The sequence below is a fragment of the Oryctolagus cuniculus genome, chromosome 13, assembly GCF_964237555.1.
Source record: "Oryctolagus cuniculus chromosome 13, mOryCun1.1, whole genome shotgun sequence".
Lineage (NCBI taxonomy): Eukaryota > Metazoa > Chordata > Mammalia > Lagomorpha > Leporidae > Oryctolagus > Oryctolagus cuniculus.
The window spans coordinates 56818033-56831541 of record NC_091444.1 but is presented as its reverse complement, the minus strand read 5'-3'; the positions used below and the strand labels follow the sequence as shown (position 1 = coordinate 56831541).

The 13509-nt window shown below is 40.6% G+C and overlaps 1 protein-coding gene across 2 annotated transcripts in view; it reads right to left on the bottom strand.

The window, feature by feature from the left end:
* The window catches only part of GREM2 (gremlin 2, DAN family BMP antagonist), a 126990-nt gene that overhangs the window by 89053 nt on the left and 24428 nt on the right, over positions 1-13509 (bottom strand). The gene's annotated exons all lie outside the window — the stretch shown is intronic.

Sequence of the window (13509 nt, the reverse complement as noted above, 5' to 3'; positions counted from 1 at the left end):
AGTCTGAAGCCAGCTGCCAAGGAACAAAATCCAGGTGTTCAAGGTAGATGGCCAAGTATTTGGGCCATCACTGCTGCCTCTTAGGATCTGAACTGGCAAGAAGCTACAGAAAGGTGCTGGAATTGAGAATAAAACCCAGGCATTCCAATAAGGGACATGGGTAACTTAACCACTACAATAAAATGCCTACTCAGAAATATTTTTCAATTTTGTTTCTAATATATATTTCTTAGTAAACTGCTACATAGTACTCCTTACTCAATTTCATTATTTATTTAATAAGGAGATCAATAATATTTATATCTGAAATATTTATACAAATTTTCCACATTATCATTTACTTTTATTTACAGTAGGTACCAAAAAAAGTTTTTGTTTAGAGTGAATCTTTATATTTTCCTTTACAAAGTCTTGCAAACCAAGATCTCTTCTTTAATTGAGCTTTTAAAATATTCCTGGCATTCTCAATATCAAAATAAATAGAAGATCCATTCCTGAAAACTAATGTGGAATTGAGTCGACTATAAAAGTGATGTTGTTGCAATTTATTTCAACAAAGACAAGTCCTAAAATGAAAAACATGTTTCTTTTGTCATGTGTCACATACAAGGAAAAAAATGGCAAAAGAAAAGGAAATCTTAGTGTGTTCCTAATTTAGATTCCTTTTCTTTAGTATAAACATAACTTTCTCCAACAATGACACACAAAAACATTTTGTGCCACTCTTAAGTATTAAGGACATTTGTTTTTTCAGTTTTGGTCCCTACCATTTGGACATTTGAAAACATGAAGGTTATATATGCACATGTATGAGTAATGATGGGAGGTGACTGTACTATTTATGTGCATGTTTCTTACCCAGTCTTTTCTGCTTATCATTATTTGAAGGTCAGAAAGACACAGAAAAAGGTCCCATCAACTGGGAGTTGCTCAAATGCCTGCAGCAACTGGAACTGGATCAGGTTGAAGCCCACTAGGAACTCAATCTGTGTCTTCAACATAGGTGGCAAGGATCCAACTCTTGATCCATCACTTGCTGCTCTTCTGGTGCACTTTAGGAGAAAACTGGAATCAGGAGTGGAGCAAGGACTTGAATCCTGGTGCTCTGGAATGGGGTGCTGGGGTCCTAAGTGACAATTTAACCACTATGCAGCCATCCACCCCTTGCTCTTAGCTTAAAAAACAGAGCTTCATAAAACATTTATTTGAGAAATTACAGTTTAGGATGTCAGTCTTAATATCAAGTTTCATATGTTTTGATCAATTCACAAACTAGTGAATTGCCTAGTTAACAGGAAAGTTTAAACCATAACATATAGTTGCCTACACATATATTTTGTATAAAATATTTTGTAACTTTATCCAGCATGTTTATGGAAATGGCATTGAAAATGAATCAAGTACATATTAAATCTAAGGGAGCAAATCTACACGTTTAAAAGTATTGAACTAAATACGCCATTTATTTAAATAAAAAATATCCAAAAATCCAGTCATTGTCTCCTGGAGCTTTTCATGAGCTTTGCCAATGGGTGGCATTTTATTGAAAGACCAGGTTGTTGAAGGTGGAATGGTCTCAGGACTGCTGAACATTGGAGTGGGAGTGGCTTACTCTTCATCATGGCTGCTTTTCTCTATGACCTTTGGCAAGGCAATTCTTTTAGTTTCCTCATCTGAACAATGGGTATAAAAGCACTTGCTGTTCCACTCTTCAACCTTCCAGAGGCCTTCTGAGCAATATTTCTGATTAGCATATCATTTTCCCTAATTACTTTGTTTTGATTTGTTTCCAACTTGACTCCACCCAAACTCTGAGACCTTAATTACACTGGTGGTAAAATAAATAAAACTGGAATTATTAACAGATGCTATCCCCTGCATTCTTATGGGTTCCAGCCAAAGGCATGGCAAAGTTTAAGACTGCTTTTGGGAGTTAATAAGATAATCATCTATAAAAGTATTTGGGGGATAAACAGCAGGGTTAGAAATGACCACACAAATCATCTACATGGGTGCCTACTCACAGAACCATGACATCTCATTATTTCTCAAATTCTGATCTACTAATCACCTTTATCATAATAAACTGTGAGTTTATTTTAACAGTCGATCTTGAGATTCTTCAGTGGATTATAATGAATGACGCTGGGTTTGGGGAGTGGTGGTAATGGTGGTGTTGAACGTATTGAGAATTTTGTGTCAGATTCTCCTATGCAATAGAACACTGGGCACAGGCTGGAGCAAGAGTTTCAGGAGAACAAGTGGCTGCTCCCACCTACCCTTACTCTCCTTCTTTCCCCATTTCACAGCTAGTTTACAGCTCTCAGTTGAGATGCTCAACTACAATTATTTTTATGAAGATACAGGCAATTGATTATAGGGGTGATATTGTTCAGAATATAATAAATAACATGCATCCCATTCCATAGAAAGGATTGGAATTGGAAGGAAAAAACCACACTCAGGTGGGGGATTCATCTGCTATTTGGCACTTTCTCGTCTAGAAGATCCTTACTCCTTCCCTTTCAGTCATTGTCAGGACACCACCTTTAAGCCTTCAGGTTGGGGAAGGGGGAACATGAGTTCCCCAGGCTCCAACTGTCAGATTCTACATGGCATCCCTTTCTTTCTGCCACTATTATAGATGGAGAAGAGTAGAGCTCTATGGAAGTCTTCAACATTGTGGAGAAGCCAAGGAAGGTTGTAATGTTGACTTAACAGTAGGATCCTTGGCTGTTCTCAAAACTGAGTAAATTGTATTTTAAATTAGCCATTTCATTCAATAAATATGAGGACATACACATTAGAATAAGCAGACTTAGGGCCGGTGCTGTGGTGTAGCAGGTAAAGCCGCTGCCGGCAATGCTGGCATCCCATATGGGTGCTGCTTCGAGTCATTGGCTGCTCCACTTCCGATCAAGCTCTCTGCTGTGGCCTGGGAAAGCAGTGGAGGATGATCCAAGTTCTTGGGCCCCTGCACCCTCGTGGGAGACCTGGAAAAAGCTCCTGGCTCCTGGCTTCAGATTGGCGCAGTTCCAGCCGTTACAGCCATTTGGGGAATAAACAAAGGATGAAGGATCTCTCTCTCTCTCTCTCTCTCTCTCTCTCTCTCTCTCTCTCTCTGCCTCTCCTCTCTCTGTGTAACTATTTCAAATAAATAAATAAATCTTAAATAAAAAGAAGAAGAGGCAGCAGACTTGAGACAGAAGGCTCAGCAGGATACCATACAAAACATTCTCTTGTCTTACTTTCAGATTCTTCGTGTATGACAATGAATAATAATTATACCTACTTCACAGGGTAGTTGTGAGGATATCGTAAGATTTGTAGTGAAAGCATTTTGTAAGTGGTAACAGCAGAGAAAGCATTTTTGTTTTCCTTGTTGTGATAAAGATTATTGGAATGCAAATGTATTTAAGACAGTGTTCTGTGTTCCATGAAATGAAAGATTTGCAAGGGTGTTGACAGCTGCATGAGTAACTGTAACATAAATGCCATTGGAATGGATGAAATGCTGGAGAACATTTTTAAGAATTTTGTATGGGGTCACCAAGAGAGGTATAACATTTGGGATTTGTAGTGTGTTTAGGATTTCAATGGACAGGTAATGCCAAAAAAAAGAGGGTACTTCCGGGGTAGGGAAGACAGGAAGAGTGACATAAAGCTTAAAAGACAGACAATGTACCTGACAAAGGACACCTTAACCCACCTTGCACGTAATTCCATCTCTACTTTAGGGTCAAATCATTACATGTGGCAGTGTGAAGATGCAGTTGTGAAAAGCAGAATGGCAGGGCCGGTGCCGTCGGGTAGCAGGTAAAACCACCACCTGCAGTGCCAGCATCCCATATGGGCGCCAGTTCAAGTCCCGGCTGCTCCACTTCCAATGCAGCTCTCTGCTATGGCCCGGGAAAGCAGTAGAAGATGGCCCAAGTCCTTGGGCACCTGCACCCGTGTGGAAGACCTGGAAGAAGCTCCTGGCTCCTGGCTTTGGATCGTACAGCTCTGGCTGGTGAAGCCAACTGGGGAGTGAACCTGCAGATGGAAGACCTCTTTCTCTCTCTCTCTCTCTCTTGCTCTCGCTCTCGCTCTCTCTCTCTCTGCCTCTCTTCTCTCTGTGTAACTCTGACTTTCAAATAAATACAAAAATCTTTAAAAAAAAGTAGAATGGCTGCGTCGGGCAACATTTTCGTCCATCCTCCATGATACATGAATCTCAAGCCAGAACACCTCCGGGGATGTAGAGCATTCTCCAGGATGATGAAGTTGGAACAATTTAAAAATGTTATAAAGAAGTGCATGCCAGTGCTATTACATATTACCTCACAGTAATATGTACAGAGATGAAGCATGAATAAATTAGGATTTTGTTAGGTTTCTGTTCTTAGCCTGTTGAAAACAAAAATGAATTTTCACAGGCTTTTCTCTTCAGACCAGCAACAAATATTTTCACCTGTTTACATGCTTCATCAAGATATAAGTTCTTGTTTAAATAACTGATGGCTTGCTTTGACAAAGTGTTTATGGGAATACTTCCTTTAACCTGCTTAATACTTCTCTATACATCATATTAAGTGCAAAATTTAATTGCAGTATATTCAGGATATTGTCTATTTTAAGTAAACAATTATGTTTAAGAAATTGAGATGGGGAGGCTATAGTCTGTTAGTTATCAGCTGCAGTCAGTCTGCCCAGGTTTATACCTAGCTTTGTCTTTCAGTAACTGTGATTTTGAGTCAGTAACTTAAGAGCCTGGAAAGTGATTCTGCAATATGTGGCTCTCCAACCTCAGGATGACTTGAAGATGTCAGAAAGTGTAGACTGGTGGGCTTCATCCTGACTGTATGTGATTCAGGGCTGAGAACTTCCCTTTCTAATAAGTATTCAAAAGATGTTGCTGCTGCCCATGGAGCCACACTTGGAGGACCACTGTATAATATGAAAGTTAAAAATGTTAGGTTGCAGGGGCCGGCACTGTGGCATAGTATGTTAAGCCTCCACCTGAGGTTCCGGCATCCCATATGGGCACCGGTTCTTGTCCTGGCTGTTCCACTTCTGATCCAGCTCCCTGCTGATGGTCTGGGAAAACAGTAGAAGATGGTCCAAGTTCTTGGGTCCCTACACCCATGTGGGAGACCCGGAAGAAGCTCCTGGCTCCTGGCCTTGGCCTGGCCTAGCTCCAGCTCCATTGCGACCATTTGAGGAGTGAACTACTATATGAAAGACCTCTTTCTCTCTGTGTTTCCCTCTCTCTACCTGTGACTCTGCCTCTCAAATAAACCAATAAATACTTGTTCTCTTTGATAGGTGACAACTAACTGAGCACCAAAAAGGAAACCTGTTAAAGTGAAATGAACACTATGAAAAACGGTGACTTGATCAGCCCTCACCCTGACTGTTGATGAGCAGCTTAATATGTTATCCCTCTTAGTATTTTTTTTGTTTGTTCTACTTAATACTTTTGGTTGAATACTGTAATCAATACACAATTCTTCTTAAGTGCTGAAACTTAACTGAGAAGTGATCGCTGTTAAATATAAGAGTGGGAATAAGAGAGGGAAGAGATGTGCAATTCGGGACATGCTCAAGCTGACTTACCTCAAACGGTACAGTTAGAAACATACCAGGGGATTCGAATTCAATCCCATCGAGGTGGCATGTACCAATGCCATCTCACTAGTCCCAGTGATCAATTTCTGTTCAAAACTGATCATAATGATAGGACTAAGAGCCAAAGGGATCACATAAACAAGACTAGTGTCTGCAAATACTAACTGATAGAATCAAAAAGGGAGAGAATGATCCAACATGGGAAGTGAGATACACAGCAGACCCATAGAATGGCAAATGTCCTAAACAGCACTCTGGCCTCAGAATCAGCCCTTAAGGCATGCGGATCCGGCTGAAATGCCCATGAGAGTATTTCAGGCATGGAAAGCCAAGACACTCTGGGGAAAAAAAATAAAACCTAAATGAAAGATCTCCACGAGTGAGATCCCAGTGGAAAGAATGGGTCGTCAAAGAAGGAGGTACCTTTCTCTGAAGGGAGGAGAGAACTTCCACTTTGACCATGGCCTTGTCTAACTATGATCAGAGTCAGTGAACTCAAGGGACTTCTATAACCTTGGCAGCTCATGACAAGAGCCTAGGGTGATTACTGAGGCCATAAACAAGAGTGTCAATTTGTTAAGTCAGCAACAGGAGTCACTGTGCACTTACTCCTCATGTAGGATCTTTGTCCTTAGTGTGCTCTACATTGAGATTTAATGCTATAACTAGTACTCAAACAGTATTTTTCACTTTATGTTTCTGTGTGGGAGCAAACTGTTGAAATCTTTACTTAATGTATGCTAAACTGATCTTCTGTATATAAAGAGAATCGAAAATGAATCTTGATGTGAATGGAAGGGGAGAGGGAGTGGATAAGGGGAGGGTGGTGGGTGGGAGGGACGTTATGGGGGGGGGAAGCCATTGTAATCCATATTCTGTACTTTGGAAATTTATATTCATTAAATAAAAGTTAAAAAAAATATTGAATTCTTATTTTCTGTTTTGAATATAATTTTGTTAAGAACTACGTTATATACTTTTTCTCCTCTTTCATCCAGGAGGAAAATCTTTTTTTTTTTTTTAATACATAGGAGCAACTGTTTGGTACAGCAGATAAGCCATTTGTGTGTTCCATATCCCACACTAGAGTGCTGGTTTGAGTCCCAGCTATGCCATATCCAATCCAGCTTCCTGCAAATGTGCACCCTGGCCAGCAGCAGGTAATGACTCAAAAACTTGGGTTCCTGCCACCTAAGAGGGAGGCCCAGATAAGGTTCTGGCCTCCTGACATTAGCCTGGCCCAGCACTGCTGTTGCAGGCATTTGGGGCATGAAAGAGCAGATGAAAGATCTCTTCCCATCTGTCAATCTGTCATCTGTCTCTCTCTGACTCTGCTTTTCAAATAAAATGAAAATAAATTAATTAATTTTTAAAATTTAAGTGTACAACTGGGATTCTCAAGGACAAATAACACCTAGGAAACTGCCATTTAGGAAACTGTTTCTGAATTCCATTGCTTTTTGTTTGTTTGTTTTAGATTTGCTCCACTAAAATCTCTTGTATTTCCTTTCTCCTTTTTATAACATATTTATTTATTTATTTATTTTGGTGGCAATGACTCTCTTCCTTTATGGGATTTTAAGATTTACTTTGCCTATGTGAATCCTAAAAAGATCATTTCCTGTATCTACCTGCACATAGTTGTCATCTATAATTACACTGAATCACCATTTGAAAGTACAACTTCTGGAACATGACACTCTGGAAATAATCCTTAATTGCAGAAAATGTTGCTTATCTAACATAGTAAGTATTAATTTTGTAAAGGGAAAAGGGGGAAAAATGAGAATGTGTCCAGCCTCAGTAAACCAAATTATCCAATCACATAAAAATGCAGACATTAGTTAAGAAGAATATAAAGATATGAGAAATGGATGAACTCCCTGCGTCACCATGCGTGTGGTGATACCATATATCCCTGATGTCACTCCCTTACTCAGAGGCAGTGCTGCCTTCATCCAGCGGGACTTCAACTGCCTTCTGTAAGCTTGCTCTGATGACCAAGTACGCTCTTTATAAATTCCAGTTGAGAAATCCCCTTCTCCCATCCCTTTCTCCTCTCCTCTTGTTCATCTCTTTTTTACTCTGTGCCATTACTCCTTCTGGAATGCCCCCCACCCCACCCCTGGCAGCTGAATCCTTTACGAGGTGGTTATGCCATGCAGCAGCATACTGGGCTAAAACAAGAATCAGTGACAGAACGGTAGTGTGCGTCATTAGCGCCAGCCTTGCTCTTTACCCATTCCCATTTGTGTGGCTTCCTTTACGCCTGCAATACAGAACATGGTTGAGAATAAAGAAAGGGTGTTCTTAAAATGAACCTTTGAGTTCCAGTCCACCTATTGGCTACAAGACTTTATCTAAAAATTCAGATTCCTTATCAGTTGGGGGGAGGGGAAGTTATTGTAAGTATGGTGAGAATCAAATTAGACAATGTAGGTAAACAGTGCTCTGTAGGATCTGTATGTCAGGGCCAGGACAGAAGCAAGCCTATGTAGGTGCAAGGGAGGCAGCACTTTCAGGGTCCTGCACCAGTAGGAGTGGTTTGAGGGCCACATTGCTTTTCTTGCCTGTGACTGTTATTGTCAATTTGCAACTCAGTTGTGACCCAAGAGTTAAAATCTTAGCATGAATTACATAGAATGAATATTCCTATTTAAATGAACTCAACTGGCACTTACTACATTGTTTCCCCCTTGAGGATTTGTACTTAACAGAGACCACAGTTTTGTGATTAAAAAAATAAAGTTTCAGCTCATGGAGGCCACCATCAAGCCCTGAGAATAGAATGAATAAGGCCAGTCTTTGGCTTGAGGAGAACTGACTGCAGTCTATTAGAAGAGAAAAAAGTGAAAGTCATAGGTTTTTTTTTTTATTAATGATATATTTATTTATTTGAAAGGCAGAGTCACAGAGAGGCAGAGGTAAAGAAAGAGAGAGAGAGGTTTTCCATCTGCTGGTTCACTCCCCAAGTGGCTGCAATGGCCAGAGCTGGGCTGATCTGAAGCCAGGAGCCTGGAGCTTCCTCAGGATCTCCCACATGGGTGCAGGGACCCAAGCACTTGGGCCATCTTCTACTGTTTTCCCAGGCCATAGCAGGGAGCTGGATCAGAAGTGGAGCAGCCAGGACAAGAACCAGTTGCCCATATGGGATGCCAGCACTGCAGGTAGTGGCTTTACCCACTGCACCACAGCGCCAGCCCCAAAAGTCATAGTTTTCAAAGACAGAGAGGAAGGTGGTGTTTGGTGCATGGTTAAGATGTGCACATCACAGTACTTGGGTTCAAGTTCCTGCTCTGCTTCCAACCCAGCTTCCCACTAATGCAGCTACCTCAGAAGCAGCAGGTGATGGCTCAAGTACTTGGGCCCTGGCTTCGGCCTGGCTCAGCCCCAGATGTTGCAGGCTTTTGAGGAGTGAACCAGGGGATGGAAGGTCTCTTTCTTTTTGGTTTTTCAGTGTCTATCCTTCTGTCTCTCTGCTTTTCAAATACTTAAAAAAAACATATTAAAGTCTACTATGAGGAAGGAAGCATGCACATTTAAAAAGAATTTGCATTTAATGATCTCCTCCTCCCAATAGGGCCCTCAAAATAAGCTTTGAAAGAATTTTACTATTTTTAACTCAGAACCCACATTAAAAACATAAAAGACAAACAAACCCCACACACAATTAGAGTAGAACATTCCTTTCCATGACTTACTCTAGAAACTGTTATGCTTCTCAAGCGTATTTAAAGAAAATTTTTCTCTGTCTCAACATAACATTAAGACAAAGATTACTACCCAGCGACAAAGCTAAATCATCTCCGGAAGATAGAGTTACTTGCACACTAATGACTATCATCTGCCAAGAACTAGTAGGCTATTAATACTTGTAAAGCTGCCTGGACTAGAAATCCATTACTAGCAAAAGTACAAGTCCATTTTTATTCGAGGTAATTAATCTAATTTGACTTTCTCCTGATCATTACTTAGCAGAAATGGATGCTGTGAAGACCAAATAGATCTTTAGAGAGACTTCTCCCCTGGTGACTCTCAGCATCAGTTCCTCCTCTGATTCACACCTCTTCTGTGTGCAGTAAATTCTTCAAGTGCAGAAACTTGTCCATGACTAAGCTCATTAGCAGAAAAGACACCCAGTGCCTGATGCCGGTGTGAGGAAGGAGGTGGATCTGGGGAGAGGAAATGAGAAGAGACAAACGAGCCATTCTCCCGACCCCAAAAGAAAACAATGACCATCCACACTCCATGTGTGCGTGGTAACTGTACACAGAGAACATAGAATTGGACTGTCACATTTCACTCTTGTATCTCTGCTCCTTCCTTCAAAAAGAGCTGAAAAGGCATTTATGTTGCTATAGAAAGTCCACCTTTAAAAAAAAAATAGAGTTGAAAATTGTTGGTTTCGGTTCTTTACCCAATCTCTACGCAAGATATCTCTGGCAAAGCAACTATTTGATTGAAGAGGCCTTTCTAGGGTTCTAGCCAGTCCTCCCCTTCTATTGAAAGTGAATTAAACTGGAAAAATAAGAGATGGCAGCAAAGGGAGGGAAGGGCTTACATACCTCATCACCAAAGCAATCAGTGCAGGATTCTTGGAACTATATAGGACACACATTACAGACACTTCTGGATCACATTTATTTTATTTTATTCCTTAATAGGATGATTTGACTGATCCACCTCTCAAGTCTGATTACTTTCTCCTATTCTGAAGTTAAATCTTTCTAAGCTGTATGGATCAATTAGTGAGAAATGAAAAATATAGATCAGTTAAAAATTTGAAATCACTGAGAAGCCTACCACTCAAAGATAACACCTGACAAATTTATGCTGTATATACAACTATTTCCTTTCATATTTCCTTGCATGTTTATATACTCATGCCTTCTCAAAAATTGTATTACATGTTTCCACATCCATGAGTGTGTTTCTATGTAAATAAATTAGCTTTAGTACATAATTCTTACAATCTAAATTTTGTTATATTGTGTAGATATACAGTCAGTCCTCCATATCTGTGGTTCCCATGTCTGTGGATTCAACCAACTTAAGATTGAAAATATTAGGAAAAAATTAACCTTACATCTGGACTGAACATGTAGATGTTTTTCTTATTATTTTTCCCTAAACAACACTAATGACAATAATTTACATAGTATCGACACTGCATTTGCTATTATAAGTAATCTGGAGAAATGTTAAATTATACAGAAGGAGGTGTATAGGTTATAAGAAAATACAACATCATTTTATATAAGGTACTGGAGCATTTGATGATTTTGGTATCTGTGGGGCGTTCAGAGACCAACTCTCACAAATTTTGAGGGGCAATTTTAATATAGTTCATTAATTAATTAGATCAGCTTAGAATATACTATAATGAATGGTACCCAAGTCAGCACAGATTGATTGCAAAATATTTCATTTTTATCATGAAAAAAAATACCTTGCCTGTGCAAATGGGATCTTAAATTCAAATCCACTGGGGTTAGTACAGTCTCTAATATTTGCCCTAACCTGCAGGCCTGTTGCAGAAGCCTTCAGAGCTCTGCTATATCCCCTCCATCTTCCTTACCATCTCTTGTATTCTAGCCAGGCTCCCTATGACCAGCACTGTCAAACTGCCACCTGCAATCCACCATGCCTGCATTACAGCAAACTGAAAGTGCCTAGAAATTCATGTCCTCCCAGAGGCACGCCTTAATCAATGATTGACAGGCAGTAGATGTAAATATCTCACCTCTTTCACTTCTTGGGAGGTGTTTTTTTTGTTTGTTTGTTTGTTTTGTTTGTTTGTTTGTTTGTTTGTTTTGACAGGCAGAGTGGACAGTGAGAGAAAGAGAAAGAGAGAAAGGTCTTCCTTTGCCGTTGGTTCACACTCCAATGGACGCCGCGGCCGGCGCGCTGTGGCCAGCGCACTGCGCTGATCCGATGGCAGGAGCCAGGTGCTTCTCCTGGTCTCCCATGCGGGTGCAGGGTCCAAGGACTTGGGCCATCCTCCACTGCCTTCCCGGGCCACAGCAGAGAGCTGCCCTGGAAGAGGGGCAACCGGGACAGAATCTGGCGCCCTGACCGGGACTAGAACCCGGTGTGCCGGCACTGCAGGCGGAGGATTAGCCTATTGAGCCATGGCGCCGGCCCGGAGGGGTGATTTTGAGGTGTGTATTTTGCACAATTTTTCCGTTTTGTACTACCAAATGAAGCACCATTTGTCAATTGGATTGCTGGCTTCAAATTTAGCCTTTATTGATTGCCTTCCTTTTTCAGTTCATTCTGTCAGCTGCCCCTGTTCCTTGCACTTCCCACTATACCGCTTGGACTTCAGTTGTTGGTTCAATGCCTGCTTCTGGGAATACTCAAACTAAGGCACCTATTCTGGTCACTTTGGCAACACAGATTCTGAGGGCAAGACCTGTGTTTCTTGTCACAGAGCAATTAGGGAAGTTCATCTAATAATCAGATGGAAGATTTATTTTACTTTTGGGTATTTGCATATTTTCATATTCACAGGAGAGCAGAACAGTTAAGATCATCTTTCTTTTTTCTTTTTTTTTTTTTGAAAGATTTATTTATTTATTTGAAAGGCATAGTTACAGAGGCAGAGGCAGAAACAGAGAGAGATCATCCAACTGATTGCTCACTTACCAAATGGCTGCAATGGCTGGAGCTGGGTTGATGCAAAGCCAGAAGACTGGAGCTTCTTCCAGGTCTCCCTTGTGGGTGCAGGGGCCCAAAGCCTTGGGCCAGCTTCTACTGCTTTCCCAGGTCATAGCAGAGAGCTGGATCAGAAGTGGAGCAGCCGAGACTAGAACTTTATCCACTATGCACAATATCTGCCCCCTTGTCCTTATTTTTCATACAAAAAAATTGTAGACCTTTTGAGTTCAAGAATTTGGGGCTAGCATTATGGCATAATGTGTTAAGCTGCTGCCTGTAGTGTTAGCATCCCATATGGGCTTCAATTCAAGTCCTGGCTGCTCTGTTTCCAATCCAGCTCCCTGCTAGTATGTCTGGGAAAGTAACAGAGGATGGCCCAAGCACTTGGGCCCTTGAACCCACATGGAAGACAAGGAAGAAGCTGCTGGCTTGGCTCTAGCCCAGATCTGGCCATTGTGGCCATTTTGGGAGTGAACCCGCAGATAGAAGACCTCTCACGGGCTCTCTCTCTATCTCTGCCTTTCAAATAAATAAAATAAATATTAAAAAAAAGAATTTGTGTGTGTGCAAGATGATATAGCACACATATATAGATGATTTAGAAGTAACAGGACCAGAACCTGTGTTTTCTGACTAGACAATTTTACCTGTACAAAATGACATTTATATGTCAAAAATGAGGTTGCATTTGGATGGATATGCTGCCTGAATTAATTTTAGGAAACCAAAGTCTTCAAATAGAGACTACAAGAGTACCTCATTTATCAGTAGTGAGATCTTTCCCAGGACCCCAGCAGTAGAAACCCAAAATTGCAAAATATCAACCCTATGTTTATATGTATGTATATATATATACGTGTGTGTGTGTGTGTGTGTGCATGGTGTTTTTACCTATACAGCCATATTTATAATGTTTAATTTATGGAACAGCAAGAGAGCAACATAGCATAACAAATAATAAAATGGAACAATTATACCAATGTGCTGTAATAAAAGTTATGTAAATGTTGTCTCTTTCTGTTGAAAGAAACAAAAAAAAAGTGTTTTCATACTATGGCTGAACACTGGCAAGAAAAGATGGATACAGGCTGAATGCTATAGTTGAAGCATTTCTGAACGACTGCTATTTGTTTAATAGCTATGTTTCATGGGGGTGCCCCTACACAACACCAGCATTCCATATTAGAGTGCTTGTTCAGGGTCTGGCTACTTTGCTTTGGGTCCAGCCCCTGTTAATGT